The sequence below is a fragment of the Saimiri boliviensis genome, chromosome 13, assembly GCF_048565385.1.
Source record: "Saimiri boliviensis isolate mSaiBol1 chromosome 13, mSaiBol1.pri, whole genome shotgun sequence".
Classification (NCBI taxonomy): Eukaryota; Metazoa; Chordata; class Mammalia; order Primates; family Cebidae; genus Saimiri; species Saimiri boliviensis.
Window position 1 is genome coordinate 41096337 of NC_133461.1, and position 25078 is coordinate 41121414.

The following is a 25078-nucleotide window of genomic DNA, read 5'->3' on the forward strand; positions in this document are numbered from 1 at the left end:
TAAAGAACAAATCAAAATGCCTTTCTTCTTTGAACAGTCTTGGTTGTTACTAGATCACCCTATAAAAATTCAAGAAATCCAAGAAAACATTTTTTCTTGAAATGTTTTCTCCTTTGGTCTTTATAATATATTATACTGATTGGTTTTCTGGTTTTAGGAGACTTCTTCCTTCCCCTTAGATGTAGAGATTCCAAAAGTCTGTCCCTATCCTCTTCCCTCTTAGTACTTTCTTGGTGATCCTTGCCACACCTCTATATCTTCCAAGTATGATTTCTAAATAGATTCTTCCAGTTCACAGTGCTTGCCAAAACTGCTGACCTGATCAAGTATCTGATGAAAAGCTGTAAAGGAATGTCTATTCCTGCCTCACAAACCAACTCTTGCTAAAGCAATGCAATATCTTTATCTTGAAACTACCTCCTCCATCTGTTTCCATTTTCACTTAATGATATCACCATCCTCCCAGTCACTCATAAGAAAACCTCTGTTATCTCAAATTCTGCTTTCCTTATTCCTTTTTAATAAATTTCCAAATGAATCATTCATTTATATATTCACCAGATATTTACTGAAGAACACAGTTTATGGGCCTGATATGTACTGTGGGACTAGGCTGGGCAAAATGGAAAATAAACATTTACAGAGTACTTATTTTATGCTAGGTACTGGGTATATAAACAGGAGAAAGCCCTGGTTCCTGTTCTGAAAGAGATTTTACTGGTGGACACAGATGTGGAAACAGAATTTTTAATACCATATGCTAAATGCAGTAACTCAGGAATATACTGGATGTTATGAGAGTGCAAGGGCAAGGCAACTAACTTTATCTGTGTGAGGGAAGGGTGATTCCTTAAGTATTCAAACTTAACCTTGGGAGATAAGAAAAAAAAATGTAAGAATGGTCTAAGTAAAAGAAAACAGTATGAGCAAATGTACCAACAAATAAAACTTTACCTCATATTTTGGGTAAGTTAAATAGGTATTATTACAGCATCAAATTTTGGGTGTGGGGTAGGGAGGAATGGAGATGAAGCAGGTGAGATAGGGCTGGTCAGATCATGAAAGGTTACATTTTCCATACTGAGGGGCTTGAACGCTATCTTGTGGCCAAGGTGGAGTCACTGAAAGGCTTTCAGGAGAAAAATGACATGATCCAACTTGAATTTATTAAAAATGACTCTGACACCATTTAGAGAATGGGCTGCAGGAAACTGGATGAGTTGGAAGGCTGCTGAAACAACTCTGGTGAGAGACGAAGGTTCGCAATAGAGAAGCAGTAGTAGGAATGGAAAGACATAGTTTAAGAAATATTTAGGATTTAAAGAGGGCAGAACTTGATGTAAAAGGGAGAGAAGCCAAGAATGACTCGCAGAATTTTGGGTTGATAAGCAATGCAGAGGAGGACTGAGGAAGGGTGGGAAAAATTAACTGCAGCTTGAGGTACTTAGGGAACATCTGAGATGTTTCAAGAAAGTAACTTGATCAGCAACTCCATGGCTTTTTGCTATCAGCTGACTGAGTTTAGAGGTGGTAGGGTTGAGGGAGACAGAGTTGAGAAAGAATATGCTTCAATTTCAATTTCCCTGGTGTAGGAGGAGATACAGTCATTCTTGTGAGCAAGTAAAGTGGGTATTAAGAGAGGTGAAGGTTTGGAGTAGATATTGAGGGAATTCAAAATAGAAATGAAAAGAAAAAAATTTTCCAGAAATATTGAGGCCCTAACAGAAATAGAAATCATACACTTGTAGCAGGGCTCAAGTGCACAGATTAAAAAGCAGAGAAAGTGGCGTGAGAGCTCGAGGGTTAGGATTTTACTGCGACAGCGCAGCAGATTGGGGTTCAAGGGAAATAAATATACTGAAGTAGTTTAGGTCAACCATTTGGTCCAGGAGGAAAATGAGGGAACAAGGACTGAAAGACTGGCAGAAAAATGAAGAGAAATAAATAATGTAGATATCCCTTTAAGGTAAAGCAAAAATGAAACAGCAACACCACCACAGATATAAAAACCCTTGGTATAGCGTATGTGAGAAACATGAGAATATAAGCTGAACGGGAAGAAGCTGGGACAGCAGAGTCAATAATTTTTCTGATGAAACCACAGTGGGTGACAGCAAGCTCTGGGTGTGGCCATGGATGATGCTGGAGTGAACTGAGGAAGGCAAAAATTCTTCAGGTCTGGCAATGGACTGATCAACCATATGGATATTGGGATCTCACAGAATGATGGTAGGAGTTATGGGAGAGAAAGTGACTCTGAGTGGGATGTCAAGGTCCTAGTGGGATCATATGGAAAACAAAGGACGGAAAAGAACGAAGTGCTGCGAAAAACTGGACATATATTTAGATTCACATAAAGAAAGAGATTTGCAAGAAAAATGCTGGCACTCTTCTCTCTGTTGGTTATCAGATGTGTCAGAAAGAATAGCCTCTCTTAGAAAGTGATGCTCTCAGAAAAGATGCTGATTTTAGGCAGTGATTCACAGCTTAGCAATACATTTAAATAATCTGGGGAATTTTTAACAAGAGTGATGGACTGAGTTCCACACACTTGTAGAAACTAAATGAATCAGTCTAGGGCGGGACCTGGACATTGTTTACTTTCCTCTCTCACTCTCTCCTTTCCCTTTCAAAAAGCTGTATAGGTGATTCTAATGTCTAGAGAGGGTTGAAAATTATTGAGTTATTGCAAAAACTGGGAGAAAACATTCTTTCAGAAAAAGGCAGGATGAAAAGAGTGCATTTCCTTGAAATGGGGATTCTCTAAGGTACCTGCAGGAAACCCTCAGGGGACAGCAGGAAGGAAAGGGGAGTTAGTAATGTGAGTAAAACTAGGGGAGAAAAGGTAGACACTTAAGGGAATGAGAGTGTAAGAGAAAAAACGGCACACAAACGACTCAAATTTTGGCATGTGTCTTTTTTAAGAAAAAGAACAAGTCCTTGATTTAGAAGACCATACAATCTAGGCTGGAGAAACAGATAGATACCTATTAATTCCTCTGTTCACATTTCCAGTGGCCTGATTCAGGTGCTGGCCATATCATACATAAACAATTGCTATATTGTCCAGTTTCTGAATCAGCCCAGGAATCAGCCATTTCTTCAAAAAGGCCTGGTACCTCATATTGGGGTAGGGAAAAAAAAAGCTATTGGATTGCCACAGCTCCCAAGTCCTTATTGTGGACAAGGAAAGAAACTATGTATATTTACCTACATAGTCATTTCTATATACAGATATATATATATATTGAAAAACATGAGTTTATACAGAGTTTATACTAATATCTTCAAAATTCCAACTCTAAACCAACAGGATTCATTTTAGCTTCTTCCCTTTCCATAGATACCCCTTCTCCAACACTGAAAAAACCTGGCTGCCATTTTCCTTAATATAGTTGAAGCAGTGTCATTCATCTGGGGTAGTACCCGATGTTTCTTGCCCCAAGTCAAGGAAATCAAGGATGTGGACACACAAGGAGTGAATTTAAGAGCGGGTATTTAATAGGTGAGAGAAAGAGAAAAGCTCTTTCTCCTGCAGAGAGAGGGGGGCTCTTGAATGGGTCTTCCGGTTCCATGGTAAAATGCATGAAGTTTTATAGACAAGCTTGAGGAGGCAGTGTCAGATTTACATAGGTCTCAAAAGATTGGTCAGAACAAGTGTGCCACTTACACAGTGCATGATGAAGGTAGCCACCCCACCTTAATCTTTTATTATGCAGATAGGTTCTCTACCTTGCCAGTGCCATGTTGCCTGTTTCTTTACTGTACATGTGGTTGACAAAGAAAAGGGAAGATGGTGCCTCCATGTTGAACATCCTTGGCAAGGTAACCTTTTCCTATTGGCACAGCTGCCGGCATTCACTGGTACAAGCTTCCAGGCTGGTCATCTATGTCTGCAGCTCGATTCTCAGGCTGCTCTTTGTTAGAAAAGAAATGATTTGGAAGCCTCTTTTTGTTAAAAGGAAAACCTTACTGAGGACTCTCTTACCCTCACTAACTGCCTAAGTAATTTCTTTTCAGCTCCTGTACCATACTTACTTACTTACTATGTCTGTATTAAAATAATATTCTGTCACCACAGCTACTCATCTTTTACCAGCCTACCTCTCTCATACCACATGCCTCTGGGCTGCTTCTGCCAATACGCCTTTCTATGGACACTGTAGGAGACACAATGTGCTACCCAAAGAAACGAAGGACATGTGGAGGTTTCAGTGAGCTGAGGTCGTGCCCCTGCACTCCGGCCTGGTAACAGAGCAAGACTGTCTAAAAAAAAAAAAAGAAAGAAAGAAAAAGAAAAAGAAAAGAAAAAGCAAATGCAGGAAAGCTCTCTGCCCTCGCTTTATTTGCCTAAAAGCTGAACACAGATTTACAGAGACAAAAGGCACCCTGCTTGCCTTCTACTACAATGAACAAAGGTTAAACACTGAAGGCAATTTTAGACTCTTATCATCTGGAAATAACACCAGGCGAATCTACATTAATGAGCTTTACTAACTAGCCTTCATCTGCCATTTAGTTGTCTTGACTCAATTTGCTACCTTTAGGAACTCAAAGTCTTTTACCTTTGTCTCTTTCCTTTTCTAAAATTTTACTTATAGCATCTTCGTTGAAGATGCTATAAAAGCTGGAATGAAAACTACCTCTTTGAGAACTACTCATTTTCAGAATGTCTTTCACGTATATATGAAACATATATGTTAATAAATTTATGTTTGTTTTCCTCTTGTTAATCTTTTTTTCGCCATAGGTCCATTCCAACGAAGAACCTATGAGGGTTGAAGAAAAAACTATTCTTCCCCTACAACACATTCCCTACCTAGCCATGACTGGGCTACTCCTACTGTAAGGAAGCTTTCCTCATCCCTCAGGGTAATAAGACCCCATGCAGGGCCAAATGCCACATGGATACCTCCTTCTCATTCTGCTCAAGCTCCAATACACAACACCAGTGTAGTTCCCATATGGAAGCCCTCCTCACCCAGCACAAGTTCTGATATTCTATGCCTAGCTGCCCTCTTTTATGGATGCCCTTCTCACACGACTCACACTCTAATGCCTCAAGATCAAATTATTTTTTGGCTAGGGTGTGAGGTAGGGATCAAGGTTCATTTCTTCCAATTTATATCCAATATTCCTAGCATTACTTGTTTAAAAAACTTTCCTTTTTCTACTAAATTGCTTGGCATCATTGACAAATAACAGTTGAGCATATGAGTGTCTGGGTTTGTTTCTCGACTCCATTCTTTTCCATTCATCTATTTATGAACCTTAAGGTTAATACCAACCTGTATTGATTACATAATTTTAATTTACATACCTAAAATTAGGTAGCATAAATCCTTTAATTGAGTCTTCTAGAATAGCAAAGACTGTCACTGCTATTCTAGTCCTTTAGCATTTCCATACAAATTTCAGAATAAGTTTGCCAGTTTCTATGCATTTCCCTTGACCCAAGTCAAGGAAATCAAGGATGTGGACACACAAGGAGTGAATTTAAGAGCGGGTATTTAATAGGTGTGAGAAAGAGAAAAGCTCTTTCTCCTGCAGAGAGAGGGGGTATCAGTATGTTGGTATTTTGACTGAAATTGCATTGAATCTAAGATTCAGTTTGGAAAATAATTTTGATATTTATAACAATATTGAGTGGTCAAATTCAAGAGCATATCTTTCTTTCCATTTAGTTTTCTTAAATTTGTCTCAGCAGTATTTTGTGGTTATCAGTGTACAGATATTTTACTTCTTTTGCTAAATTTATTCTTAATTATTTGATGGTTTTGATGCTATGATAAATGCTTTCTTTTATTTTCTATGCTAATTACTGTTATTATATAGAAATAAATTTTATTTTCATACAGTGAATTTATATTCTGTGATTGTGTTAAATTCACTTAATAATTCTAGTGCTTGTCTCCATAGCTTCTTTAGTATTTTTCCATGTATACAATAATGTTATCTGAGTATAAAGACAGTTTTGCTTACTTCTTCCCAATATTTTTCATGCCTGATCACACTAGGACCTCCCATAAAATGTTGAATAAAAGTGGTAAGAGTGGACATCTTTACCTTGTTCCTAAAAGTGTTCATTATTAAAGAGATGTATCTCTGTTGACATTCTATCAATTTTCTAGCTTGCTGAGAGGTCTTTTTTTCTTCCTATAATGAATAAACACTGGATGAGTTATGTCAAATGCTTTTTCTGCATCTGTTTGAGATGATGTTTTCCTTTAATCTTTAAAAAGGATTAAAGTCTTTTTTATTATGTTAATATAGCAAATTACATTGATTGATTTTGAAATGTTAAGCTGACTTTGCATTCCTGGAATAAATCCTATTTAGTCAAGCTGTATTATGCTTTTTACATATTCCTGAACTTAAATTGCTGATAATTTGTTAAGGATTTTTTGTGTGTGGGGGATTTTTTTTTAATTTATTTTTATTTTTTTATTTATGCCCTTGAGGAAGACTGGTCTGTCATTTTCTTTTCTTTTAATACCTTTCCCAGGTTCAGACCTCACAAAAGAAGTTGAGAAAAGTTTCTTCTTCTTACAGTCCAAGTGGTTCTCAAGTGTGGTAGGAGGAGAGAATGTTGCCACACAGAAGGCATATGGTAATGTCTGCAGAGGTTTTTGATTGTCACAACTGGGGTTTGCTATTGACATCTAATGGGCAGAGGCCAGAGATGTTGCTAAACATCCTACAGTGCAGAGGACAGCCTCTCACAACAAATCATTATCTTGTTGAAACACCAATAGTACCAAAGCTGAGAAACCCTGTTCTAGTCTCTGAAATAACTTGTGTAAGATTGATATTATTTCTTCTATAGATACTAGGTAGAATTCACAAGTGAAGTTTTGAAGGGTCTGTAGTTTTACTTACAGGGAAGTTCTCAACTAGAAATTAAATTTCTTTAACAGATACACTGTTATTCAAATTTTTACTTTTTTCTACCAATCTTGGTATATTATTGACTTAAAGGAATTTATATGGTTTAAGCTGTCAAAAGTGCTTGCAAAAAAATTGTTCACAACATTCCTTCATTACTTAAAAATATAATTAAAACATTGATCATTTTGAAAAGGATTGTTCCTTTTTTTTTACAGTTTCAAAGAATCAACTTTTATTGTTGTTGATTTCCTACACTGTTTATTTTCTTTTTCACTGCATGACTTACCAAAGAGTAGCTGCTACAAGGTTGAAACTAGAGTGGAAATACAGTCATATGCTCTATAATGATGTTTCAGTCAACAATTGACCAAATATATGACAATGGTCCTACAAAATTATAATATCAACTTTTTACTATACCTTTTCTATATTCAGGTACACAAATACTTACCATAGTGTTATAACTGCCTAAAGTATTCAGTACAGTAACATGCTCTAATTAGATCCCATTTGTCAATTTTTGTTTTGTTGCAATTGCTCTTGGAGATTTTGTCATAAAATCTTTGCCTATATCTAGTAGCATGATGTCTCCAGCTTTGTTCTTTTGGCTTAGGATTGTCTTGGCTATACAAGTTGTTTTTTGGTTCTATACGAATTTTAAAATAGTTTCTTCTAATTCTGTGAAGAATATCAATGGTGGTTTAATGGGTATAGCATTGAATCTATAAATTACTTTGGGCAGTATGGCTATTTTCATTATATTGATTATTTCTATCAGAGCTTTTCCATAGCAAAAGAAACTATCATCAGAGCGAACAGGCAACCTACTTAGTGGGGTAAAATTTTTGCAATCTATCAATTTGACAAAGGTCTAATATCCAGAATTTAGAAGAAACTTAAACAAATTTACAAGAAAGAAACAAACAACCCCATTAAAAAGTGGGCAAAAGAAATGAAAAGACACTTCTCAGAAGACATTCATGCGGCCAACAAACATATGAAAAAAAACTTAGTATCATTGATCATTAGAGAAATGCAAATCAAAACTGCAATGAAATACCATCTCATGCCAGTCAGAAAAGCTATTACTAAGAAGTCAAGAAACAACAGGTGCTGGTGAGGTTGCAGAGAAATAGGAACACTTTCACACTGTTGGTGGGAATGTAAATGAGTTCAACCATTGTGGAAGACACTGTGGCGATTCCTCAAGGATCTTGAATCATTTGATCTAGCAATCCCATTACTGGGTATATACCCAAAGGAATACAAATTATTGTATTACAAAGATACATGGACATGTATGTTCATTGCAGCACTATTCACAATAGCAAAGACATGAAATCAACCCAAATGTCCATCAATGATAGACTAGATAAAGAAAATGTAGTGCATATACACCATGGAATACTACACAGCCATAAAAAGGAATGAGATCATGTTATTTGCAGGGACATGCATGGAGCTAGAAGCCATTATCCTCAGCAAAATAGTGCAGGAACAGAAAACCAAACACCACATGTTCTCATTTATAAGTGGGAGCTGAACAATGAGAACACACTGACACACGGAGGGGAACAACACATAGTGGGGCCTGTCAGGTGGTGTGGTGGGAGGAAGGAGAACATTAGGAAAAATATCTAATACATGCTGGGCTAAATATCTATGTGATGGGTGCAGCAAACCATCATGGGACACATTTACCTATGTAACAAACTTGCATATCTACCCCGGAACTTAAAAATTTTAAGGAAAAAAAATGCCCTATAAGTTTGTAGCCCAGGAGCAATAGACTACACTTTATAGCCTAGGTCTATAGTAGGCTTTGCCATCTAGGTTTGTGTATGTATACTCTATGATGTCTGCATAATAATTATTAACACATTTCTTAGAACATATACCTATCACTAGCTGACACATATATAGAAATGCTACAATTTGGACAATGCTAGGAGTAATTTAAGTTCTCACATAGAATGGGGAGATATCATTAATGTCCTAGACTTCAGCTGACACACTAGAAAGCCCACCATACTAGAAGAAGGCTTATCATAAATTTCTCTAACAAAGACAAAATCAAGCTCCAAGGAAATATACAAAGAAGGAGTTTGGAGAGTGAGTCCTAGCAATTTAGAGGGGCCCAGAAAACACCCTGGGCTCTCCAGAGATCTGCCCTCAGAAAGCATAAAACCAAACCTATCCAAGTTCAAAAGTGACTAACTGGTGGCTACATTTCAGATGAGGGCAAAAATCTACACTCTTCAGAGAATAATAAAACCCATATCTGTAAATGTTTCATCCATAATATTCAGGACAAAATATAAAATTAGCAGACATGAAAAGAAACAAAACGTGAACCAGAGTCAAGGAAAAAAAAATCAATCAATTAAAATCAACCAAAAGATGGCCCACATGTTGAACTTGGCAGGTAAGGACTTTATTTAAATAAATGATTAAAATATATTGCTGGATACCATCTTTGTTTTGTGTTGCTATAAAGGAATGCCTGAGACTCAGTAATTCATAAGATAAAAAGATTTCTTTGACTCACAATTCTGATGGCTGGAAAGTTTAAGATTGGGGATTTGCACCTGCTGAGTGCCTCAGGTGGTTTCTATTCATGGCAGAAGGCAAAAAGGAGCTGCACTGTGCAGAGAGTACAATGGTGAGAGAGGAGGAAGGAGAGGGGGTGAGATGTCAGCTTTTCTGAACAACCAGCTTTTGTGGGAACTAACAGAGTAAGAAATCACTCACTCCTGAGGGAGTTAATCTACTCATTAGGGTTTTACTCCCATGACCCACACAGCTTCCATTAAGTCCCATCTCTAAAATGGGATCAGCTTTCAATAAGAGATTTCAAAGAGACAAACATCCAAACTGTAGCAGACATAAAGAAAAACATGGTCTTAATAAGTGAACAGCTAGGCAGTTTCAACAGAGATATCAAAAGTCTAAAAAGAACCAGATGGATATTCTAGGCCTAAAAATATTATTGACTGAAATAAAAATTGGAAAATGAAGACAAAAGAACAAAGGAAAAATAAATTATATGACAGAATCATTTGAAATCATCTAATTTGAAGACCAAAGTGAGAAAAAGATTGAAGAAAAATGATTAAAGTCTCGGGGGTCTTAGAAACAGTATTAAGCTGTCTAATAAATATAACTGGAGTACAGAAAGAGAAGAGATGGAGAATGGAATATAAAAAAATCTAAAGAAATATGTCTTAAAAAAGAATGGCAGATTTTTTTCCCCAAATTATTTGATTAAAAACTTTGACCTACAGATTATATTCAAACTGTTGAAAACCAAAAATAAAAACAAAAAGAGAATCTTGGAAACAGCCAGGGAAAATGTCAATTACATAGAGAAGAATGATGACATCATGGAGAGTCAACATCTCCTTAGAATAATGATGACCGGAAGACATCAGTATCTTTAAAGTGCTGAAAGGAAATAAACACACAAACCTGTCAAACAAAATTCTACGTCTCATGAAAAGACCCTTCTAAACTGAAGGAGAAATACCATTTTCCAAGGAAGAAAAACAGGGAAAATTTGTTGCCAGCAAACCTGTGTTATGCGAAATAATGTTTTTCAGGTTGAAGCCTGAATCTATGCAAAGAAATGAAGAGCATCAGAAATAGTATGTGTGAATAATTATAAAAGGCTGTATTTTCTTAGTCTTCTCTTAATTTCTTTGTTTAAAGCAAAAACAGTAACACTGGGATTCATAAAGTATTAAGAACTAACATATATGGCAATAATGTCACAAAGAATGGGGAAGTAAATATATGTTAGCAATAAAAAAGGCCTCACATTCTATGTAAAATTGCACAGCATTAACACTATGTAGACAGTAGTAAGTTAGGGAAACATTGCAATCTCTACAGAAATCACCAAAGAAAATGCAAAGCCATATAGCTAATAAGTTAATAGAGGAATTTTTATCCTGAAGGAGCTAAAAACAGAACTATCATTCAACCCAGTGATCCCGTTACTAGGTATACACCCGGAGGAATATAAATCATTCTACCTTGAAGACACATGCAGGCCAGTGTTAACTGCAGCACTATTTAACATAGCAAAGACACGGAATCAACCCAAATGCCCATCAATGGATAAAAAATAAGTGGTACATATACACCACAGAATACTATGCAGCCATAAAAAGAACAAGATTTTGTCTTTTGTGGGAATATGGATGGAGCTGGAGGCCATTATCCTTACCAAAGTAACGCAGGAACAGAAAACCAAATACTGCATGTTCTCACTTATAAGTGGGAGCTAAATGATGAGAACACATGGATACAAAGAGGGGAGCAGGAACAACAGACACTGAGGCCTACTTGAAGGTGGAGAATGGGGGGAGGCAGAGGAGAATAAAAAATAACTAATGGGTACTAAGCTGAGTACCTGGGTGACAAAATAACCTGTAAAACAAACCCTTGTGATACAAATTTATCTATATAACAAATCTGCACATGTGTCCCTGAATGTAAAAGTTTAAAAACTGAAAAAAAATTTATTATCCTCCTCTTTCCCCCCAAAAAAGGAGCAGAAAAGGAGAAACAGAAACAAACAAAAAATAGATAAGCTAATAGATTGGGAGAGGGGAAGCGAAATGGTGGACCTAAGTTCAAAAGTATCAATAATTAAGGTAAAGTTAAATGAATTAAGCACTCAAATGGAACAGATTGTCAGACTAGAGAAAAATGCAGAACAAAATCATATGTTGTTTATAAGAGTTAACTTAAAACATAAAATAATAAATAGGTTAACATAAAAGGATGAAAAGAGATAGGCCATGAAAATAGTATGCATAAAAGGATGGAATGATTATATAGTATCAAATAAATTAAATGTTAAGCAAGAGTGTTACCAGAGATAAAGAGAAACATTTCATCATGATAAAAGGGGAAAATAATCAGATAGATATAATAATTGCAAATACACGTGTATCTAGAACAATGCTTCAAAATACACGTTGTAAAAACTGATAAATCTGAAGGAAAAAGTAGAGAAATTAAAATCATATTTAGATATTTTAACATTTCTTTTTTATCAGTTGATAGTACCAAAAAATAAAACCCCTGAATTCAGCAGGCCAATGAAGTGAACAATACTATTAATCAATTTGATTAAAGTGATATGTACAGAACACTACACTCAACAGCAGACTACACATTTTTTAAGTGCATATGGAATATTGACCAAAATAGATCACACCTTGGGTTATAAAATAAAGTTCAATACATTTCTAAATAATAAAAGCTTACAGAATATGTAATCTGACCGCAATAGAGTTAAACTAAAAATTAAAAAACAATCTAGAAAAATCTCTCTAATATTTGAAAATTATTTAACATACTTTTTTTTCTTTCTTTGTTTTTGTGAGGCTGACTCTTACTCTCTTGCCCAGGTAGGAATGCAGTGGTGTGATCATGGCTCACTGCAACCTCTACTTCCTTGGCTCAAGGGATCATCCTACCTCTGTCTGCCAAGCTGCAAGGACTGCAGGAATGTACCATCATGCCTGGCTACTTTTTGTGTTTTTTGTAGAGATGGATTTTCACCACATTGCCCGGACTGGTCTCAGACTCCTGGGCTCAAGCCATCTGCCTGCCTCAGCCTTCTCAAATTGCTGAGATTACAGGAGTGAGCCGCCGTAACTGGTCTATTTAACACACTTCTCAAGAATCCATAGGTAAAGAAAAATCACAGGAAAAATTAGTAAATATTCTTTAAGGGATGATAATAAAAATATAAAATATTAAAATTTGAGGGATAAAGAAGCAGTACTGGCTGGGTACAGTGGATCATGCCTGTAATCCCCACACTTTGGGAGGCCGAGGCAAGAGAATCACTTCAAACCAGGAGTTCAATTCAAGACTAGTTTAGGTAACATGGTAAAACCCCATCTCTACAATATAAAAACTAGCTGGGTGTGGTGGTGTGCGCCTGTAGTCCCAGTTACTCAGACGGCTAAGATGGAAGGAACACCTGAGTCAGGGGAGGTAGAGATCCAAGATTGTGCCACTGCACTCCATCCTGGATGACAGACTTAGACCCTGTCTCAACAGCAACAGAAGAAGCAGTGCTTAGAGGAAAAGCAACTTCTGTGCTGGTATCAGAAAAGAAGTTTAAAATCAGTGATATCATATTCTATCTTACGAAGTAAGAAAAAGAAGAGCAAACTAGATATAAGGTAAGGAGAAGGAAGGAAACAGTAAAGAGTAGAAATCCATAAAATAGGTAAATAAAAGCACAAAAGAAACATAAAATTGGCCTCTTGAAAAGATTAATAAAATTGGCAAACCCCTGTACCAAGACAAACTAAAAGAAAACTCAAGTTAGGAATCAGAGATCGTATCACTATAGAGCCTACAGACAGTAAAAGGATATTAAGGTTATATCATGAAGAACTTTATGCCAATATATTCAATAACTAATGAAATGAGTACACACATTCTTAAAAAATATAACTTGTCAAAACTGACTCAAGAAGAAACAGAAAATAAGAGTAGCTTCATATCTGTTACAGAAATTGAATTCATAATCAAAGATGTTCCCACAAAAAAAACTGCCCAGATAGCTTCATTGGGTTTTCCCTGTATGTTACTGTGTAAAACCTAAGTTATTATGATAAAATAATATAAAATAGTACCACATCATGGCCAAGTTAGCATTTTTTCAAAATATAACATTGGCTTAACATTCAAAAGTAAATCCAGGTAAGTGATCCCACTAAAAGAAAAAAGGAATAAAACCACGATTGTATCAATAAATCAGAAAAAGCATTTGACAAAGTTATGATTAAAAACTCTCAATAAACTAGGAATAAAAGGAAACTTATTTCAATTTTACAGAGGACATCTACCAAAAACCTGTATTTAACATTTTACTCTTCAAAAACACCATTAAGGAAATAACAAGGTAAGTCACACACTGGGAAAAAATATTCACAATACATATATAATGTATTGTGATCATATGAAGACTGAGGAAGACTTTGTATCCAAAATATTCAAAGAACTCTATCTTCAATAATTGAGTTGTTTATCTAATTAAAACTGGTTAAAATATTTCACAAAAAGATATATGAATGGCCAATGAACATCATCAGGAGAACTGTACACTAAAACCACAATGAGATTATTCCACATCCATTAAAATGCTTAAAATAAAAGTGTGATAATTACAAGCCTTGGCAATGACATGGAGCAACTTGAATTCTCTTGCTTTCCTGATAGAATTGTTATATAGTTTTAGAAAACAGTTGGGCAGTTTCATGTACAGTTGAAAATAAAGTTACAGGCCGGGTGTGGTGGCTCACACTTGTAATCCAAGCACTTTGGAGGCCAAGGCGGGTGGATCACCTGAGGTCAGGAGTTTAAGACCAGCCTGACCAACATGGTGAAACCCCATCTTAAAAAAAAAAAAGAAAAAGAAAATAGAGTTACAATATGATACAGTAAGTTCACTCCTAGATATTTACTTAAGAGAAAAAAAGCATGTCTTCTAAAGACGTGTACACAAATGTTCACAGCAGCTCAGTTGTTTTTGTTTTGTCAAAATTAGAAAATGATCCATATGTCCATCAACAGATGCACTGATTAACAAGTTGTAATATACAGTGAATTATTTCTAAGGGATAAAAAAGTAATGGACTACTGAAACATGCAGCATTATGGCTATATCTCCAAACATTATGGTGAGTAAAAGATATCAGACTTAGGCATACTATATAATTCTATTTATATGAAGATTTAGAACATGCAAAAGTATTTCAAGTGATATATGTCAGATCACTGGTTGCATGGGCTAGGGACTTTTGGAGGAGAACTCACCAAAAAGTGGTGCAAGGTACTTTCTGGGGTGATGGATACTTTCCGTCATAATTGGGGTTTGGTGTTAATTACAGAACTACATTCTCTTAGTAAAACACATCAAGCTTGATATGTGCATTTCACTGAATATAAGTTATATTTAAATAAAATTGAATAACAATAAAGTTGAAGACAAATGTAGGAAAACTTTCACCAAAGAACTTTTAAATATACTGAGATGCATCAAAATTAAGAACTATGTAAGTTATTTCCCAAACTATAAGCACCCAGATAACACACGCAAGAAACATTCACTGACCATGTACTTTGGACCATTCACTGTGCCAGGCACCATAAAGTCAAAACTTAATTGTTAGATGATCAGTGTTTCTCATCAGTTCACACAGTCTAGATAAAATGCATATAATGAATTATTGTTAATAAAACAACATCATTCACTTATATAAATGGAATTATCAGAAATGGTTTTCTGTCATTCTTATTTAGCATCTGATGGAGCTGTTAAAAGTGATGAAAAAATAACTAAAATCAAGACAGCAGAAGAAAGGTTCAATTCCTAGCATTTAGGTCTGCTACACTGTCTAACTCACCCTTAAGTTCCTAAGACTTCGCTGAACTATATTTCCATATTTTAATATTATAACATACTAAATGGGAAACTTTGAGTAGCCCTGATTTAGGAAAGGGAAAGAAAAAACATTCTCAGTTCTTAAAGTTTAATGAAACTCTGGTAATTCAAAGCACCTTGAACTTTTCTTGCTATTTTGCCCAAATCTCATATCGCGATAGTCTGTCTGAGCTTGAATGGCAAATTTTAAATGTCATTCAGGACCAATTGAATACCACATGTATTTGCATTCCTTAAAAAGTAGAAAAACATTAACCTTTTGTTTTATTGAATTAAAATGCCATGGAAATGCTGTTGTAGTCTTGGGAGACTGAAATACTTTTACAAAGAAGAATAGCTGTCATTTATTAACACAAAGAACAATTACTTGATAGGATGCCTTCTGACAAAAAGCATATTGGTATTCTCATCATAGAAAAGGCATTATAAAAAAAATCTAGCCTAGACCTCTGAGACTTGAATAATTTAAAGCTGCATTTGGTGCAATTTGAATTTTTCTTTAGGGAGGCAAAGTTAAATACCTTTAATTTGTTCTAATTATTTCAAATTTGCAAGTTAATTATGGCTGATCATTAAATAACAAAAAGGACTATCATCTCCATAGAGTTTTACCTCCTACCCTCTGCATTACTTAAGCTAGATTTTAGTATGCATGAATTAACTTTCTAAATAATCACGCGGTTTGACTAAATAGCTCAGTAAAATGAGCTCTGATCCTCTGAATAAGCATTAATGGACATTAGAAATGCTACTGGGACTCGTGTTACTTACATTATAAGTATTTTTAATGGGGTCTTATTTACTAATCTTTATGTACTGTTCAAGTTAGAACACCATATAGATACATTATTATGCTTTACTGGAGGAAAAGTCCCATCTTTGAGACAATAAAAACAAATGTCCATTTAACACCAACTAAACTCACGTTAAAATTAATGCAGGGATGAGACGATGGGATTTAACTTGTCTTAGCTAGCTGCTCATCTCAATATATCAATCTAGCAAAAATGGTCTGCTTGGTCTCTAAATGAAATATTACAGATCTACTGATGTGCTCAGTGACTCAAGTAGCAAAGGCAGGACCAATAACAACCATAAACTACCATTTAAATTCCACCTGTTATTTGAAAGGAAGAATTCATAATTTGTTATGTTGTACTATTTTCTAGTTATCATTTCTGTGCATACTTGGATACCAATGAATACAAAGCCAGGTGTCACATGCCATCTGCTTAGAACTCATCTTAAAGAAAATTTCCCTAAACATCCCAACTAAATCTTCATATTTATCAGCAATGGACCTGTGAATGAACGAAAATTTTGAAACCAAAGTGTTTAAAAAACAAAATTTCATACATTAAATATTCCATGTACTGTCAGATCTTTCTGCCTTCCCGCTCCCAAATTATCAATATAAATTTTATTTCCATATATCCAACAATATTATCTGAGAGCCTACTATGTGTCAGTTCTGTATTCAGGCATGGAGGTACACAAAGGAGTATGTGAGTACCTTTGAATATTTATAGATAAAAAAGAAGAAATAGGCAACTAAACTATGAATACATAATGTGGCAGGTGTTATGATGGCAGTACGCAAAGTGCTACATGAAAGAGGTAACAATAACAGGAAGCCTGCGAGAATGAGGGGGTCATGATGGGAGTGAGGTAAGAAAAGCCAGTAAAACGGAATAATAATTTACTACTGTTTATTATGCAAAGGCACTGGCATGGTCCTTGGCTTTACAAGACGGAGCCATCATAGTGATTAATTTACTTATGCCGAATTCCTTAGGTGTACTAGGTAGAATAATGGTCTCCGGACAATAATAGGTAGAAAAACGTAACTTACTTTCGCGGTTTAGGAAAGAGAAGTCTGACCCTGAGGAGCACTTAGGGCAGCAGAATGGTTAAGAACGTTAGCTTTGGTGTTAGACAGAACTGGATATTCTATAGCTATTTCTAAGTTCTGATAGATGTAATTTCTTAACCAAGTTACTTAACCTCTCTGGGCCTCATTTCCTCATCTATAAAACAACTTACTAATAGTATGTAACTCATAAGGTTGTTGTGAGGATTAAATGAATGAACACATATAAGATGTATACAAGAGTGCTTAGCAATTAGGTGGGCATAGTAGCTTATGCCTGTAATCCCAGCTACTTGGGAGGCTGAGGTAGGAAAATTGCTTGAACTGGGACCCGGGAGGCAGAGGTTGCAGTGAGCCAAGATAGCGCAACTGCACTAAACAAACAAACAAACAAAAAAACAACAAAAAAGAGTGCTCAGCACATATACACTACCTCATTACGTTAAATAAGGAAACATTTAAAAGGCTTAGAGCAATATTCAGTACATAGAAGGTGTTCAGTAAGTTATTATGGATTGGCTGAAAAGATAGATGTTATAATTGCTGGGAATTAGGGAGAAAAAGCAGGTCATGGTTGGGGGGGTAGAAATAATTGGATTGGATCTGGAGATACTGAGTTTGAGGGATGTGTAAATCACATGGGCTAGTTACATTATCATACAGTTATAAGGACAGGTTGGACCTCAGGAGGGAAAAGCTGGGACCTGAGATAAAGATTGGAGAGTTATTGGCATAGAGATATGATCTAGTCATGGAAATGAATTAAGTTTCCCACAGAGAAAGAGGTCTATTGAGAAGGGGAAAGAGGATGAAATTGTCAATATATAAACAGTACACAGAGGCAAAGGAAGCAAACGCTAATGGAGAAATAATCTCCAATAGGGAGATAAGCAGAGAAAGAAAGAATAGTGTCAAGAAAGCATGGGAATGAAAGAAATATCAGAAAGGTTAGCTATGTCACCTGTTATTGAGAAGTCAAGTAAGATGAGGATTAAAAAGTAAAAAGATTTGAGAATTAGGAGAATACTAGTGACCAGGGAAGCATGGTTTTATTTGAGTGATACAGTAGACCAGGAATAATTGGAAGGTGAGGAAACAGAAGATGAAAATACAGCTTATGCTCTTGAGAAAGATAGAAAAAAGAAAAACATGGGGCAGTAGCTTAACAGTAAGGCAAAAATGAGTTTTTTTTTGTTTTGTTTTGTTTTAAGGGGAAGAATCCTTGAGCAAGCTTGTAAGCAGAAAAGAAAGAATGAGAGTGGAGAGGAAGAGCCTGAAGATGTAAAAGGTACTAATCCAGAAGACATTTGGATTTGAGATCTCTGTGGGACCTCTAAGCAGGAATGCCTGATGGGCACATTAAAATATGAACTCCAGAGAAAGGCTGGTGCTTCACGCCAAGATGTGATCCTGCTGTATAATTAGAGATTAGAGCAGATCTCATTTTTAGTGAAGCTATACTTAATACTAGAAGGTGTTACTAGATTTTAATTTGCTCCTTTACTTAAAAAAGAAAGAAGCTGGAACTTCATTAATTAAAATATCTTCAATTTTGTCCAGAAGAAGCAGCAACTGAGGGGAAGGAAAAAAAGAGAATGATGATGAAGTTCTATACTAAATAAAACACTCTACTGCAGTGATCACTAAACAGCTAAATTAGCGTTCTATTGCTCAAATCCTAGAAAGGCCTTGACAATTTCTATATGCTCTTCAGCAAATAAAATAGCTCTTTAAGTCAGTTAATGTATATTTCAATGTAGAATGAGTCCTTTTAACTTTTTAAAGTATTAAGAGAAGGTGAACATATGGGAAGACAAAAATGTCAGTTCAATATACAAAAAAAGACAGGTATAAACCAAAGAATGAAGATTGTCCACTACATGATTAGTTTCCTAAGGGCAGAGACCAGGTCTTATTCTATTCTGAATCCCCAGCAATGCCTTCCACGTGGAGGTACACAGATAAGAGGACCAACATACATCTACTGAAGAAATGAGTATAATTTGGAGGACATTTGTGGGATTAGAACAACAGAACTCTGAGTTAGTTGTTAGCTCTTTCTTGTATTGTGGACCATTCATAGTCAATCTTAGATTTATAATCCCTATTTTAATTTCATCCATATATGTACTTATGAAGCTTCAAAAATCTGGCACAAGATGAGAAAGACACTATGAGGATATATTTACATTATGTCAAAAAATATCTTGCAAATGAACCATGAATATAATGCAAAATTTTAGAACTGAGAGTAATCCAATATATGGTCCCAAAGGCCTATAAATTTATTGGAAATGTCAAGGAACCTCATGTTTGTCACTTAAGGACATGGTTGAAATCTCCTTTAAGAAAACCAAGGTCCACTAGTGAATCAACACATGGCCAGAGTGTTATTGAAGATACAAGGTAAGGACCAACTTACATATCTCTACAGTAGTGGTTCTTAAAGTGTGATACAAGGATGCAAAAAGTATTTTCACTTTGGTCTTACCAAACTTCAAACTATGTTATAAGGTTACAGTAACCAAAACAGTATGGTCCTGGTACAAAACAGACATATAGACCAATGGAACAGATAGAAAACCCAGAGATAAAGCCACGCACCTACTGGCATCTGATCTTCAACAAAGTAAACAAAAATGAGCAATAGGGAAAGGACTGCCTGTTCAATAAATGAGGATGGGATGACTGGCTACCTTTTACCATACACAAAAATTAACTCAAGATGGAAGAAACACTTAATGTAAGATCTCAAGCTATAAGAATCTTAGAAGAAAACCTAGGAAATACCATTCTGGACATCAGCCTTGGGAAATAATTTATGATTAAGTCCTCAAAAGCAACTCCAACAGAATGAAAAATTGGCAAGTGGGAACTAATTAAAGAACTTCTAAACAGCAAAGGAAACCGTAAACAGTGTAAACAGATAACCAACAAAACAGGAGAATGTATTCACAAACTATACATCTAACAAAGGTCTAATATTCAGAATCTATAGACAGCTTAAACAATTCAAAGCAAAAAACAACCCCATTAAAAAGTGGGCAAAAGACAGGAACTAAAAAGAAGACACTGGCCAACAAACACGAAAAAATGTTCAGTATCACTAGTCATCAGAGAAATGCAAATCAAAACCATAATGAGATACCATCTCACACTAGTCAGAATGGCTATGATTTTAAGTCAAATCGCAACAGTTGCTGGCAAGACTGCAGAAAAAAAGAAACACTTATACACTGCTGTTGTAAATGTAAATAAATTACTTTAGCTACTGTGGAAAGCAGTCTGGAGACTTCTCAAAGAACTTGAAAAAGAACTACCTTTTGACCCAGCAATCACACTTTCGGGTATACACCCCAAAGAAAACAAATCATTCCACCAGAAGGACTCATGCACTCATATGCCCATCGCAACACTATTCACAATAGCAAAGGCATTGACTCGACCTAGGTGTCCATCAGTGGTATACTGGACAAAGGAAATGTAGCAAGTATACACCATGAAATACTACACAGCCATGGAAAAGAATGAAATGATGTCCTCTGCAGCAACATGGATGCCACTGGAGGCCATTATCCTAAGCAAATTAGTGCAGGAAAAGAAAACAAAATACTGCATGTTCTCACTTATAAATGGGAACTAAACATTGGGTACTCTGCACATGAAGAAGGCAATAAACACTGGGAACTACTAGAAGGTGGGAGGGAGGTACATGGCAAGGGTTGAAAAACTTAACTATTGGGTACTATTCTCAGTACCTGGGTGATAGAATCATTTGTACCCTAAACCTCAGCATCACAAGATACACCTAGGAAACAAACCTACCCATGTACCCCTGAATCTAAAATAAAAGTTGAAATTATTTTAAAAAATTTAAAAATATTTTCATAATAATATGAAGGTGTTATTTGCCTTTTTTCAGTCTCATTCTCTCAGTAGCATATAGTGAGATTTTCCAGGAGGTGCACAACACGTGACACCACAAAAGAGTGAATGCAGGAGAAATGAGAATACAACTGTCTTCTATTAAGCCAGAGATTTAAGATTTGGAAAAATAGAAAACAATATTTTTCTAAGATTTTTTTTGGTAGGAAATACTGCAATTTTTCATAAAATATATTGTTTATATTAACTTATAATAGGTTTATTATTAACTTATAATAGGTTTATTATTACTTTAAAATCAATAAATATTTACATATTAAACATTAATAGATATGACATTAAATACATACGACTTACACAAAACCTCTTTTGGGCCCTCAAAAACTTTTGAGAATGTAAAGGGATCCCGAGATCAAAATGTTTGAGAATTGCTACTCTACAGCATGATAAACGATGAGCTCATAGAAATAATTACCAATATGTTCTTTGGAAAATATAACATGGCATCAATATGGAAGATGTCAAGGATCAATGGCAAGAAAACCTTTTCATGCAAATGTTTTTAATTTTAAAACTTAGTGTATAATAAGGCCGGGCGCAGTGGCTCAAGCCTGTAATCCCAGCCCTTTGGGAGGCTGAGGTGGGTGGATCACGAGGTCAAGAGATCGAGACCATCCTGGTCAACATGGTGAAACCCTGTCTCTACTAAAAATACAAAAAATTAGCTGGACATGGTGGCGCGTGCCTGTAATCCCAGCTACTCAGGAGGCTAAGGCAGGAGAATTGCCTGAACTCAGGAGGTGGAGGTTGCAGTGAGCCGAGATCATGCCATTGCACTCCAGCCTGGGTAACAAGAGCGAAACTCTGTCTCAAAAAAAGAAAAACTTAGTGTATAGTAAAATTGACTTTTGGAGGGTATATAGTTCTATAAATTTTAACACATGTATAGATTCTTTTAACCATCACCACAAACATGATATAATATAATTCTATCACCCTAAAAATCTCTACTATTTCAGTGTAGTTACAACCTTCCCTCCCTCACTCTAACACCTACAGTCACCATTGTCTCCATTGCTAGTTTTTGTTTGTTTGTTTGTTTGTTTTTGAGACAGACTTTTGCTCTTGTTGCCCAGGCTGGAGTATGATGTGATCTCTCACTGCAACCTCTGCCTCCTGGGTTCAAGTGATTCTCCTGCCTCAGCCTTCCAAGTAGCTGGGATTACAGGCATGCGCCACAACGCCCAGCTCCTTTTGTATTTGTAGCAGAGTTGGGGTTTCATCATGTCGGCCAGGTTGGTCTTGAACTTCTGATCTTGGGTGATCCCCCTGCCTCAGCCTCCCCAAGTGCCAGGATTACAGGAGCAAGCCCCCACCGTGCTGGGCCACAATTGCTAGCTTTATCTTTTCTGGAATGCCATGCAAATGGAATCAAACAATAGGATAGAATTTTTGGGACTGGCTTATTCAGCACAATGCCTGTGAGATTCATTTAAGTTGTTTCATGTATCAGTAGTTCCTTCCTTTTCATTGCTGAGTAGTATTCCATTGCATAAATTTACATAGTTTATTTCACCTTCACCCATTGACGGACATTTATATGGCTTCCAAGTTGTGGCTATTGCAAATAAAGTTGCTATGAGCATTCACTTAACTAAAGGAAACATTTCAGTCAAAGGCAAAGTAAGAAATCTTCCAGCCTTTACCACTGATAACAGTAGTTTGAAAATAAGCTTTGTTCCTGTATTATCAATAAAAGTTTTGTGATAAACTTTAAAAATAACATCCAAAGTTCCCTAAATCGGACTGTGTAATTTACCTCAAGGGAATGCATATTCTCCATTTACTGAAGAAAAGTCAACTTACCTTCCAATATGCTCCTTGAGCATTTATTAGGAGTTCCAATTCCAATTAGCCCTTCTTTTTTGCCCAGGCAAGAGACTGACATAAACTTCGCCTGACCAATGTGAATCACAAAAATAACCCATTCTCTGGCATTTACAGAATCATGTTTTATGGGTTGACTACTAAATAAAGCAACTAGCAAGAGGCTTCCTTGTTTCCTTGGACCAAACAGTACCAAAAATCTCTCTCTGGGTCTTTTGTTACTAAACTTGATTAATGACAACCAAGCTGATAGAGTAACATGTATAATCAAAGAAACTTCTGTAAAAATCCTAAATAAAGCATGCTACAAGATCTTTTACTTTCAGACACACAATATAACCGTGAGTATATACACACCATATTCCATCAGAGGGGCCTCAAAACTAGCCCTTGGACATTGATAAAGGCAGCTTTGAGTAAATGAACAGCAATTCTGAAATGCTTTTTTTGGGGGCCAGTATGTCCTATTCATAAAACCATCATCCATTGAAAGCAAATACGAATGTAATGGAAAGCAGGGCAAAAATAAATTAATAGCATTTTAGAGAGATTTTAAGAAAACACTTAAAAGGACACATAACTAGAGCAGCCAGCTTTGAGCTATAAAATGCTAGATTTCTTGTCATTTGTATGGGCTATGTATACCCTGGCATTCATTTGACCCCAGAACCCTCCAAGAGTATGAAAAGCACCAGAGTATGAATAAGGATAAAATGAGAGTCTTTAATTACCCCAGAGTGTGACTAGTTTAAAGGAAATCAATCATGCTACCTTAATGTTAACAGTTACATATAATTTACATGACAGTCCTTTTTTTCTCACATAATGTGTTGTTACAGCCACTACTGTATAGTTGCCAAATGAACCATAGTTTTAAAATTCTGCAATTTGAACTGTTATCTGTTGAGTTGTGCTGTTATGCAAAAAGGCTTCTGTGTCTGTGCAGCAAGTGTGTTTCACCAAAAAAAATGCTCACTGTTAGGTAAGCCAGCATTGGGTTGTTTATTAGGTAGAAGCAGGGGGCTGCAAAATATGAATATATATAATAATCAGGCATGGAAAAAATATGACTACAGTTTATACATTTCATTCATTTGGAGATGGAAGCTTCTTTTACAGTGTTGAAAGGTGCTACAAACACAGAATCAAAGGATCACAAACTATGGTCCATAAGGTTGACCTCAGATAGCACTACTCAGCCATTAGTGGCACATACTTCCTCTGGAAAGCAAGGGAAATTCTGACACCACTTTGAATCTCCAGTGGCCCTAATGATAGGTAAAACTATTTGCTAAAGATAATGACAAAAGCATTATAATAAAATGTTTACTGAACAGTCACATGTTACAGAACATGTAAGTCTCATAAATTAATTCATACAAGTATTAGTCAAGTATAGAAAGGATCTTGCCAAGCTGTTCCCAAACATTATCAGAATCACCCAAGGAGCTTTCTGAAAATACACATTCCCAGGCCCTACCCGTATTGTGATTTAATCTATTATTTTAAAGATTTAATGTGATGAGTAAATACAATTAGGCATGTGCTAAAATTTCATATAAATTCATATTATTATTAATTACCTAATAAAACCATACTGGGGTTATAACAAATAGGACAGGATGGAGCACACAGCTATGGAACAAATGGCCCAAACCAAACCCCCTAACACTAACAGGAAACCTAGAAAAAAATCAGTGTCAGTATTGTTTGAGTCACAGGGTTCCAGAGATGAAATCTTCTAATTTATTATGAAAAGACACATACTTTTTTTTTTTCTTATCCATAGGGCATTTTAAGAATGCTTTTTCAAATGCCTTTGTGAAATCAGGATTACTTTGTTCCATACCATATTTCTCTGTTTCCCAGTTCAGAAACCCTGTAAAAATGAACTGAGACTAGGCGAATATTTCTTTTTGGTGGCAAATCATGTTAAAAATAATGCATGTATATGATTAAAAACTTTAACACTACAGCACAGCATAAATAAAAATTAACTTTCCTGCCCTATGCTCGATTTTATTCCTGTGTGTTTCATTGTGAGTTCTTCCAGTGGTTATGCTATATATTAT

The 25078-nt window shown here is 35.8% G+C and overlaps 1 protein-coding gene across 1 annotated transcript in view; it reads right to left on the minus strand.

The window, feature by feature from the left end:
* The window catches only part of KIAA1328 (KIAA1328 ortholog), a 369240-nt gene that overhangs the window by 78452 nt on the left and 265710 nt on the right, over positions 1-25078 (minus strand). The window lies entirely within an intron of this gene.